The sequence below is a fragment of the Rhyacophila brunnea genome, unplaced genomic scaffold (genome assembly GCF_057557595.1).
Source record: "Rhyacophila brunnea isolate RB1 unplaced genomic scaffold, BYU_Rbru_1.0 scaffold_1, whole genome shotgun sequence".
Taxonomy (NCBI): Eukaryota; Metazoa; Arthropoda; class Insecta; order Trichoptera; family Rhyacophilidae; genus Rhyacophila; species Rhyacophila brunnea.
This window is the reverse complement of record NW_028232751.1, coordinates 35190304-35203434: the sequence shown is the minus strand read 5'-3', so window position 1 is coordinate 35203434 and position 13131 is coordinate 35190304. Positions and strand designations below refer to the sequence as shown.

Below are 13131 nucleotides of genomic sequence, written 5' to 3'. Positions count from 1 at the left end.
TTGTTGGGATTGTGGGATAAGAAAATGTGTACATACTTAAATAACTACAATACAGATTTTTCTTCATCGGGCAATATCTAATTTCTTATGAGAATAGTATATTACTATTCTCACCAATAATTGTAACATATCATCTCTTGATAATGGCCTCTGCAACGGGCCCGAAACGTCGAGTAAAGAAGGAAGAAGGACACACGGTGGAAACCCAAAAATCTACTACGATAATAATTGTATCGATTGAAAATTCTGTCCGGGATTGCAATCCCTAGTGTATCCACTTACACATTGGGAAAGTCCCCTAACTTGCGTTTTACGACGATTGCTTGTTAGGAATTCTTTCAAACTTGAATTGGGGAGAGTTATTTAAAGAGAACATTACAAACAGCTATATTCTGCATTCAAATACACAATAAATTTTATTGCTTGGGAAGGCAATATTCATAATTGAATTTCACCCACTTGATGGAATTGAAACTGAAAGGTACCATATACGTTTGAAAACGTGTTACCTCGGTTCTCCTTTTGGCAAACTTTACAATTTTGGCATTGAGATTTAAAAGAATCCATAATAATTAAATCATGGCGTTAAATTAAATTATTTTTATACGACTTATGGTCGGGTTAGAATGTAAGGTTCAAAACTTTTACACAGTGTCAAATCACTCATAAAAAACTTTAAGATACCCTTAGAGAGCTTCAACCTGAGTTACTTACCTGTTCTTCAAGCCAACGGATTCCGACGCGCTGGAAGGCCGCTAAATACTATGGCGGATAACAAATTGTAAATATCATTTTTGCTCTTAAACGAAAGTTATATGACTCCACTATAGAGAATTAAATTAATGAATTTATTGCGAAAATGACTAACATACCTACTGTATTAAAATCAATAAGTCCTTTTTTGGTTCACTATCATATTATTAAGTAAGCTCTATCTATGTAAATGAAGATTTTTTTCGACATCTCTGATATTAATACGAGCAATTCGAACGTGCAATTCGCAAACTTTTTCATACCTGCGGACCGGTAAAAATAGGAAAAATATTTTGTAGACCTTTAACTTTATTTACATAATTTTCAGAAAAGTAAAATTGTTTGAATCCTTTGGATTGGTTTACTTTGACAAATAAATTTTCTTACGAATTTGGACAACCAGCATTCAGAAAGTCAATAGGCAAAGCATATTCCATGTTTAATAATTTTAGCCGTCAGGGTTTAAGTAACCATCATCTGGGGGGCCATTGGGGAGGAGTTTTATTTTTTAACACCCCGTACCCTAAGCCGGGTCCGCACATATATAATACTCGTCTCGACTATTTTTTTTTACTTTTATTTTTACTGACATAGCCAAAAAGTCTTCTTAATAATAAATATGTAGTCGAAAACGTAGACGACACTATTAAATGCTACCTAACTAAAAAAAATGTGTTGTATGTGTGGATAGCAAAGTGACATCAAAAGACAACTCGGTTAGTTTTCCTTATTCTTGACTATTAATAATTGCGTATCGATTGACGTTTTCCATAGAGATTACTTCATTTGAATGATGATTTGCTTGGAATTTTTGCCAGGTCGATGTATTTTGAAATAAGCAACAACTATTTGCAGGCCAGCCGAAAGATTTTGCAGACCGGCGATTGGGAAACACTGCTCCTGAACACACACTGAAAAGCGTCCTGTTATTTGTGTCGGACGTGCAATTTAAATCCATACCCATGGTTTTATAGACTATTCACTGCTGTGTATACTTACAATATACGTTACATTTATTAAGTTTCACACAACTATATTATTATATAGTGCAGATCAGGAAGCAGGTGCACCTAAAGAGGAAATAACAACGCTATTATAGATCTTACTATGAGCGAGGTTCATGAAGAATAAACTATTGATATAGATAGATATCTTTGACCATACTTGCCTGGTAATATGTCGGGGTAAAAAGATAGTGTTACTTCAAGCAACTTCCTTGATAAAGGCTAGAAGATAACAATAAATTATAATATGTAGGTTCCTGTATTTATTGTCTACAAAAAAAAATATTATGTGTCTTTACCTTAGGTATATCCTTGAATTTTCCTATGAAAATTGCTCATGTTGAATCAGATGAATAAAGACTTGTTTTGTGATTTAGAGACATTTTCAAGTTTTCCTTACCTAGAAACAAAAGAAAACATTTGTTATTTTATTATATAATATGAATTCGTGTTTTACATTAAAACGCATTAAGACTATCTATAATTTAATTCAGTATTTTAGTATTGAATTAATACAGCTTAATCGTAAGCCATTCTCATGACAGGATATAAGCCTGAAATAACTTCCATTACTCCAAGCGCAAAGTTTTATAATAAGTATACACATAAGTTCGTTTCACGTCATTAAATAATACTGTTATATATTATGTTACTTATATTGTTTATCTAACTATTTTTATTTAGTAGGTACTGAATATACAAAGAATTTAACAATATGGGATTTTTTTATTGTAAATACAAAATTTATGACAGTCTAAACATAATAATATATCCTAGAAAAATCTTGAACGTAGTGAAATGCGAATAAATAACATTCATTTTCTGGTTGAGAGTTTTAATTATTTATTAAACTATCAACTCGAGTATTCTTCTTGTAGATAATTTCTAATACCTAACTACATACCCAGTTTTAGAGGATTTTTTAAAATATCTTTATAATTTAACCTAAAGTATCATTACTGAATTTTATTCACAGATGACGTTAGTATTCTTTAAAGTTTTTGTCATGCTAACGATTTATTATACCTATTGTATTGCATTATTTTTTATTTAATACTGACAATAATACAAATAAATAACTAACAACAGCCTCAGAAATATACCAATCATAAAAATCCCATAAAAATCGTAGACCAAATGGGATACCTACCTACGATATTATGTAATATGGCATTTTTTCTCAAAAATTGGATAATACTGCATAAAAAAAAATATTTTTTACCAAAAAATCTGGTGAAGAACGACTTATTTGGATTCATCGCTGTTAAGCAGAAGGTATAAAATCATCCAAAAATACCTGCCGAATACTTCGATTGCCCTATGTTATTGCTTCGAAACGTGATTCAAATATAAAATACGACCTTTTTAAAGGCAATGCAACGCGCCTTCGTGTTGTCATGATCTATGTATATCCAATATCTCGTGAAATTTCAAAGTGAATGTGGAAGTTATTCTTAAATTTCACAATAGTACAAGTATACACATCGTATCTCTCACCGCATTCAATATCACGTGCGTGAAAGGGGCAAAATTTTCTATCCTAGTTTTTTTATATTATATGCTGTATAATACAATATGTACCTATCTATAAACGTATGTTTACATTCAGTTTAGTGTATCCACTATATATCAAAAGCCACATTAACTCTTAGTATTACAACACTTGCAACACTTTTCCGTTATTTTTATTGCTCCAAAATAACACGGATATCACTCAGAGCAATTCCATAAACAATGCGGTTATCTACAATAACTAACTGTTAACACACGGCACTGCGTTTTACCTAATTCCAAATACATCTGATCATAATCAAGTAAAACGTTTTTTTCTTTAATATAAAAATAACCATGCCCTTGCTTTTTCGTACAAGGACGTTTTAGCTATGTTACCATGTTATATATTTGACAGCTCGTGGTTAACGCGGTCATGGGCAGCCATTTTAATAAATATCACAGCATACCTACCTGAATACGACATATTATCATAATATTTAACACTTTTTTTTGATTTTGGAGTTAGGCGATATTAACATAAGAATGCCCTGCTGATGAAATTGTTGTACCTAATGTATTTACTGCGGTAGAATTTCCGCGGTGCTTTAGATTAGATTTTTCCGGTGAGCTACACGTCTGTATTACAATGACTTGGATGTTTTGATTTCGGTAGATATATGTCAAACGTAATGTTTATCTCGGTAATAACTGTGAATTTGATTAACTAAGTAATTGACTGCTGTAAGCTGTGAGTGAATTCAAAATTGTATTGAAATGCCGGCGTTTCGTTACTGTCATGGTCATGAAGTGGTGGCTAGTCACTTGCAGTTAATTTAAACGTTTACTTGTATAATTATATCTCCATCTTGTCGGACGAAAAAAGAAAAGGGGAAATTTTCTTCCTTTCTAATAATTCATAAGACATCGTTAATTTTTTATAGGTGATTAATGAAACAACCTACTTACAATAATCTTATTTTTGCATCCAAGTCCAGTAAAAGTAGGAATTAGGCGTACCTAATAACAATAATGACACTGTTGGGAATAATGGATTGTTTTGAGGATCGTAAATAAGCAACGTGGTTTTAATATACGATTAACTTTATTTATATTAAACTGCATGAATATTATTATACAGAAAGATTACATTTTATATGTGCGCGTTACAATTAACCGAAGAAAACTAACTAGTCATACGCCAACATACAGGTGCGGCGTAATAGTGGGAAGTAGAATCTGTCTCCCTCTTACAAACAATAGACGGTATCTAGCATCGGCGCAGCGAGTGCTAGGTCTCGACACGTACTTCGTTATTCTTATATTATTAATTATATTATTTAATTATATTGTTATATTATTCTATTAGACGGCTATCTCTCAACAGACACTTTAAAGTAGTTTTAACAGAATCTAAAAGTACCAAAAATATTTGTTTGTAAGACCTTTGATTTTAATTATCAATACTTAGAACTCATATCGCATTTATAATTCAAAGCGTCAATTATTCCTTGACTATACATCAGTTTAATAAAATAATAACATACACTGCATTATGTTGCTTTAACCTGGGCACCTACAGTTTGAACTTTCATACAACAACTTACTATCCAACAAGTAAATTATATTATATGTACCTAATAAACTTATACAAGTCGATAAGCAAATCCAAGTCTAAGGCGTGTGAGGCACCCGACGTGTCTTTGAACTTCACATTTAATGCTAATCCAATCCTGTAACTTGTATACGAACAGTAACATGTTCTTATTATCCTACTTGTCTTGATAAAATCCGTGTACTTTTTCGTGCCATTTTATGATAGAGATATAGTGGAAAATCCGGTACTTTAGGGCTGGTACCGGATACATTTATCGAACTGAAAACAACTACCAAGGAAATGGGAAAGATCGATTCTATAGAAGGTCTTCAAACCAGTCATACTAATATAACTACCAAAATTTCGCGTGTGTGTGTGTGTGTGTGTGTGTAATATATTATCTGTGTCACAAATCAGAGCAATATTTAGGATTATATGCGCTTGTTGTAACTTAATGCACAAACTAAAGGGTCTAGGATGATTTGGCGCCGGGACAACTGAACGCCACGCAATTCAAAAATAAATAGACGTTAGGTACTTATAACAATAAAAAAATATATAATATTATTATTTATATTTAAATTATTATATTATGATTTAATAGTTGGTGAGAATTTAAATATGCACACGTAAATAATGATTTAATCGTGCATATGTTTAAGTTCCAACGAAAAAAGAGTTTTTTTATTTTTATATAAAGCCTTAGGGATGGCAATTCTCAATCCGCAATAAAAAAGGCATTATGTTAATGGTAAAATGTAGATAGAAACTGATTAAAATTCCTCGTCTACGTTCTGTTTACGTGTCTACGACAGTGCGGCGTCCAATTGTCTTGGCGTCTAGTTGTCCCATTTCCCAAACTAAAAGGCTGTCAGTATAGTGAACAAGGTATTTCTCTGGTTAAGATATAACTTCCATGCACTTATATTCTGTGTAATAGCCGAAATAGCTATCGACTACTAAACCAATTTAATACAATATTGTAATGTTTTTTTTAACCGAATAAAGTAGATAATAAAATTATTGGATGAAACAAATTGAACTCAAAAACATAATAAAAAAATTAAATCGTTGGTAATTTTTAAGCTGAAAATTCTCTCATTACTCAATAAATTCACATTAGGCATACAATAGACTGATACAAACATGCTTTTTCTTTTTTATAACCTCTGAAATGTTATCTTGAACCCACTAAGGGTGTTAGCATTGGATTGTGAGCCCTTGATCTTAGGTATTGTGGGAATGAAATTAGTTTAAACACGAACAATTTTCCATATTTTAACGATCCCGACCATTTTGATGGTCTGCATGGTATAAAATGAAAAATCGCCTAATAATATTATGTGCGTACGCCGAATTGATATAAATTCACAACATATAATTAGGTAGGCCGGTATTGTGTTTCAAGATTTTTTCAAGATTTCAGCGCCTTGTAGCTAAGTGAATTTTTATTCCAAATGATTATCGCCGCAAAAACCATCTCTCGAGAGATAGCGATAAAAGAATGTTTAATGTGAGAAGTAAAAATTCAGAAAAGTCCCTAGAACCAGCTGATACCTAATAATTTTATGAAGTCCAAGAACCGTGAAAGCCTTCTGGATTTTCGAAATGGCAGTTTCTTGAGAGGCATCTTAAAAAAACTTTAACTGTAAGTCCATAAACATGTATAAACTTTCTTACAATATATACCTACTCGTATTACAGTGGCAAAAACTCCATATTAGGTAATTATTTAATGCCCAGTAATTGCCTAATAACGTATTTAAATAATAACTCAATTATTTTATATTCCACAAAAAATAATATAATTAAATTTGTCTACATATTATGTCGTATATGTAGGAATAGAATATTATAAATTTACTGCATGATAAGACGGACATACTTACTACTACTCCCACCGGGCCAATAGTATCAGTACTAATAAGTAGCAGAAACTAACACAATCATACAAAGGCATAAAGTTATTTGATATATTTCACGCACATAACGTCATAACAAAGAATTACACACATATTGTAAAAAAAACACATACAAACAATGTCGAAACCAGTGTCATCGTTAGGTACTATACGTGACCTGAAGCTTTTTGTATAATAAAGCCTAACTGGCCCTTATCATTGCATTTGTATACATTGGTGAGCTTTGTTGATGGTTTTCAAAATTTCATTTTATTTTTAATCTGTGAAAAAAATTATGATGCGGACTACGTGAAGTAATAATCTAAAGTACCTAACCACAGAACAGATTAATAAATAGAATTTCAATAGGCTATATCCTAATACACTACATTTTGACGCAGGGTTTTGAATATGTGTATGTGTGTCCTACGAAAATGGACCACACATCATAGACGTGCAATAGTGTGTTATATACCAATATTGAATTAGCGTCAGTACATAAAACGAGAGCAGTTATCAGAACGAATGCAAATGCATATTCTTGACACGTATTTAAGTTTATCCCATATTCTTCCATACTCGAGAACGGTTGCCTATTTCTCCACACCCGTTAGATATTATTTCAGTTCTTCTGAGTTCCCTGTACCTAATTGCCCTAGCAATGGCGCACCCAGGATTTAATATTGGGGGGGGGCAAGGAGGAGAATGTAAATTAGTCCCATAGGCTCTTTTTCTTCTTCACAGCCTAATTTCTCGTTTATCGGTCTTTTGTCTACTGCACTCAGTGTACCTATACTATGGTCCCCACATCCTGAAACGGGCCCTCAGGCTAGGATATTTAGCGGCCCCCCTACCTACCGCTAAGATTAAAGGCAGTGTGAAACACTAAATTAACGTTTTCCAAATTGTGTTTTAGTTCAAATTAAGGGTACTTATATAGTGAATTATTAGAGATTTTTAATACATCTATTTTAATAATGGAGCTATCAAGTATCGACACATAATAATCAAAAAATAAATTGCACAATTATATAAGTATTTGAAAATGTTCATAGCCATGAAGTATAATTGCAGGCGACTTTTTTTTACTATTAAAGCTAATTTATGATGTGTGTTTATCTCACTTTTCTGGTCAACCCGACACGCCGGGCCCCCATAATCCGGGCCCCCAGGCTAGAGCCCTGTCAGCCCTCCCAAGCTATGACCTACACCACTCCGGAATTCGGGTGGACACGGAGAATTTTTTGACAGTTCCATTAGGGATTGGGTTTCTAAAAAAAACCGACATTAGTATTTCGAAATTTTTGTGTTAGAAATTAAAATCTAAGAAATTTTTCTAAAAAAGTGCTGGAGAATAATAACAAATCATTTTTTTGCCGTGTTTTTATTTGTGTAAGCCCAAAGGTATAGTTTATTGGCTTTCAATTTCAATGTTTAAAATCATTCTGATAATTTTCATGTTTGGGGGCTGCCAGGGCCCTTTGACCCCCCCCCCCCCTCCCCTGGGTGCGCCACTGACTGTTGGTCACTAAAGAGACTAAAATTTTTGGGGAGGTGAGCCTTAAATTTTTATTTTCTGATTTCGGGGGCCCGTGGTATGAAAAAGTTTGAGAAGCACTGGTCTAGACTCAAGAGCTACAATATTTATGCCAAATTTCACCGAAAAAAATGTTCTTTTGATTTACACCACCGCCGACTGTGGTGGTTGTAGTCGTTCTTTTCGCCGAATTTTTATTGTCAATTTTTTAATATTAAGGTTCCAAAATATTAAATGACAATAGACAAAAAAAATATTATTGCATTTAACTTATACACAAACCTCTTCAACACAACACAGCCTAATTTCTCGTTTATCGGTCTTTTGTCTATTGCACTCGGTGTACACCACTCCGGAATTCGAGTGGACACCGAGAATTTTTTGACAGTTCCATTAGGGATTGGGTTTCTAAAAAAACCCGACATTTTCGAAATTTTTGTGTTAGAAATTAAAATCTAAAAAAATTTTCTATAAAGGTGCTGGTGAATTACATTCTGATAATTTTTATTTTGGAGGGTGCCAGGGCCCCCTGCCCCCCCCCCCCCCTGGGTGCGCCACTGTGCCCTAGGGCTCTTATTATATGCATTGCTTATTGTTAAATCTGGGCAGCTTGTTTTCTTTTGCAGAATGGTTTCTTGATATTCCCATACATTATATTGTTTTAGAAACTTCTATATAAAAAAATAAAGATCCTCGAATTTGTGTGTTTTCAGGTCAAAATGAAAGAAAACACTTTTCAGTGAAATATTACCATTCCTACTACAATACTGGATAGTAATAAATTCCCCATTATCTCTTCCATAATACCATTTGCCCAACTGAAACCATTAAATTTAGTATCCGTATCACAATCTGACTTAGCTAACTATCAAATACCTACCTGGCATCATGCCATTATCACTATCATTTGTGGAGTATTTAATTATTCATCAACTCATTATATAGCGACACTGCGTGCCTTTTAAACATTTTATTAAAAATAAATATAAGTACATAATTTTTATATATTATATAAAAATATTATGTATATTATATAAATGGTGGGGGGCGGGACTCGAACCGATATATTAAATTATTTACAAGTACCTACGTTAAGACTGAACTTTCGAGAGTTGTAGACGTCAGCTATGGATCAAGTTAGCACATATTATTGGTATCTTGATTCAAGCTACAAAATACGGTTGCATAATATATTAACGCAATTATTAAGAAGAATGGCTTCAGTTGAATGACTAAATTAATATAGCATATTTGCTGGAATCCGATTAATGCTACTTCGAGTCTCACCCGGCACTATATTATTTTCAAAATGTTATCTAACGTTATTATATATATTTTCGAAAATTATATGTATGTTAAAAAGGGAATCTTACATTCTCAATTCCAATAAATTCGTCTTTGAATAAGAAATAGTTTATTAAAAAAAGAAATACATTCACTATTAATATGAAATGTAACTACAAAAAAAAATATGCATGAATGCAGCACACTACATCATAATAATATATATGCAAATAACAAATAAAAAATACAAATCAAACAGAATGGCTATTAGATAAGTACATTGATAATGATAGAAACACATTTTATTGATTGAAATTTTCGACACCTCAATAAAAATTTATGAAAAAATATTACGATCGTAATGTGCATTCTTTCTGTGCTTTTGATCGCTATATTATTTATATTATGTTATAATGTTATATTTTTTCGTCTTGAAACTTTCTCATTTGTCATATTATTGTGATCAACTCAGGAAATTCTTTGAAATTAGTGTTGAGTTCATCTATAGTATACCCTATATTTAATTTAAATATATGACTTGTTAATAATATATACTGTAAATTGGGTAGCGAAGACTTAAATCAATGAATCAAATAATAGAAATCTACACTGAAGATAAACCAAAAACTTACAGTAGTTCAAATAAGTAATATTTTTTCACTTATATAATAATATTTAAGTTAAAAGCTGGGTACGTATGTAGTTTGATTAATATAGAATCATTATAATGTGCCTACCGCTCCTCAGTAAAATACAATAACACTTATCTAAAATATAATAGCATTTATGTATACATTCTGTGCCTACTACCTATCCTTTATAAGTATAATTATACCTACGGGTAATATAATGCTAGACCACTAACGAGGCGGTTTATATTATCCACGTTCTGAAAATAATATGAAACTAATTCTGTACTCATGTTACCAATGAACTTCGAATCCCCCATATAACCACCTTAAAGTTTCTGAGTGATAATAATCGTTTGCCAAATTGTCGATGGCCGAATCTATAACTATAATAATTATACAAATACATGCTGTATATTATCAATACTTCTCAACCTTGTTATATTTTTTTTCGAACTCACAAATGAATGAATTTAACCCATTTTACTGTCAAAGCTAACCTTTTAATTACATCATTAAAATAAGATGTTAATTATATCTAATGGCCAATTACTCTAGACGCGCCAGCCGTGGTGTTAGCACCAAATGAGTTAAAGAATAACGAAAATTAAGAGTTCGGGTGGTAATTAGGCGATATCATTAGGTGTAAATTTTATGTATAACACTTGATCGCGATCCGAAATCTCTGCTTAAATATATAATATCTTCAAAAAATATAACGTTATAGACAATGGTGGCTGGCCCTTTAGGTCAAATGGTCATTGATCCTCCAAAAATAATTATCTTACAATCCATACAATGTCAATTATAATTATTACTAGCAAGACAGACTGGCGAGGATCTAAGCAACAAAAAAAAAACACCTGTTATAAAATAAATAAAGATTATACAGTATACATAAATAACATTATATATTATTAATTTTAATAAAACGAAATTGTATAGTACAAATTTTACTTTTATTACATATTAAACTGGACTGGTTTAATAGTTAATAAAAATGGAATTAGTAAGTACTATGAAATTTTCGTTTTATTTAAATTACTATCCATTTCCACCATGAATTATTGTAACGTATTGTATGTATATATCATACACATATATTATTATATGATCGCATAAATATATTGTGATCTCGCCAGAATTGAACCCGACGACCCCAAATTAAATATCAACGCCTTAAACACTGGACTATAAATATAATATTGTTAATTTTACAAAATATATATTGAATTTGAATTGACAAATAAGTTTACTGACTGAGACAGTTATATAATTAAATATATTATGATATATGTATTACATTCGTATACAAAGTGTTATCAATATCTAGTTTTAATCACCAATTAGGTATTTAAAGTTATTAGTAAAGTTTACTAAATTAGCACAATATCGCCCACAGACCTAGACGTGAGTTGATAAGTTTGATTTTCGAGCTTCGTGCAAAAGTGATAATATACAGATATATGTAGATGTTAATCTTGCTTACGTTTTAACAAAAACCCCTCAGTTTGGTAGACAGAGTTCTGATATAATAATGATACTAACTTTACTACCAACCTACACCCACAATTATATCTAATTAGTTAGTAAATAATATTCCAGGCAATTTTCTCAAATCATTCGACCAATTATTTAATTTATCAGACAGAATAATTGATGATAATTTTACTAGAGGGCGATTTCAATCTTCAAAGAGGAATCATAACTTTGATCTGTATATAATGTTATCGAATCAAAGCGATCTTATTTTAAAAATAATATTTTTATAAAGTGTGTAGGTATGTGAAAGAGATTGAATTATGATAGAAGGGAGAAATATTTCGTACAGAATTTTAGGGGGAATTTTATAAAAAGTATTTTTATACGTTCAAAAATACTGCTTTATTTTTTTTTTGCTTGTAATTAATTATAATTTAAGTTTAGAATTACATTTTTTATAATATAATTATATATATTTTTATTTGATACTGACTATGTTATTTTCTTATATATCTTAATCTTGTATATGGATGGTATGTGAAACAGCAATGGGTAGATATACCGAGGGGAAAGTTTCGATTAAATTACCAGATTGTGAGACTAAAACAGTTTAATGTTATATTATGAAGACATAGTTTTCCATCGAATTTCCTTGATTAGTAAAAGCTTTCAGAAAGGTACCTACCAGTAGCGAGGGGTGGAGTTAGGCTCTTAAGATTCGACATAACTAATGAAAACTAAGCTTTGTCAGTCATACTAATTTGTTTTCATTGAACTAAGAATACAATTTTCAGGTGGTGCTGGTCAAATTTGAAAATTCAATTAAGCCCTGCCTAAACCAAATCATAATAGTTTAGGTATACTATGGGCGATTTGACAAAATACTGCACACTTTTTCAGTCACATTTATTTGTTCCCGTTGTAGTAAGAATATGTACATATTTCAGATGGTGTTAGTTAGTTTTTTTAAATTCATTAAGCACTGCTTATACCAAATTATTATCGATAAAATATTCTTCTATCTATAGAATATCTAAAATTATACATGGTTTAATGGCATAATTTATTCGTTTAAAATAGTATTTTATAGATAAACGAATATTTTTTGGTTATTATCTACTAAGGGTCGTATGCATGAGATTCCCAAATATTTTATAGGCTAAATACTGCTCATTTGTATGCATGCGTGAGATGTGACGTCATAACGTGTCATGGCGTCCATATAATGGTAAACTTATAAAATTTCATTCCCCGATCATTAATTTAAAATTTTGAAATTGTATAAAAATGTGTCTGAAAGTGTGCGATAATTATTATGAACTTTAAATAATTTATCATTTATTTTATAATTCTACTGTACGAAAGGATAAAATATTCCCGGTAAACATTTCCATTTGAAGGCAATACATAGTTATTTTATGACTAACTTCACTTCAATCACTTATATTATGAG

General features: G+C 31.3%; 1 long non-coding RNA gene across 1 annotated transcript in view; it reads left to right on the top strand.

Annotated features, from left to right (window-relative positions):
• Positions 1-13131, top strand: part of LOC147079714 (uncharacterized) — a 75258-nt gene that overhangs the window by 41326 nt on the left and 20801 nt on the right. The gene's annotated exons all lie outside the window — the stretch shown is intronic.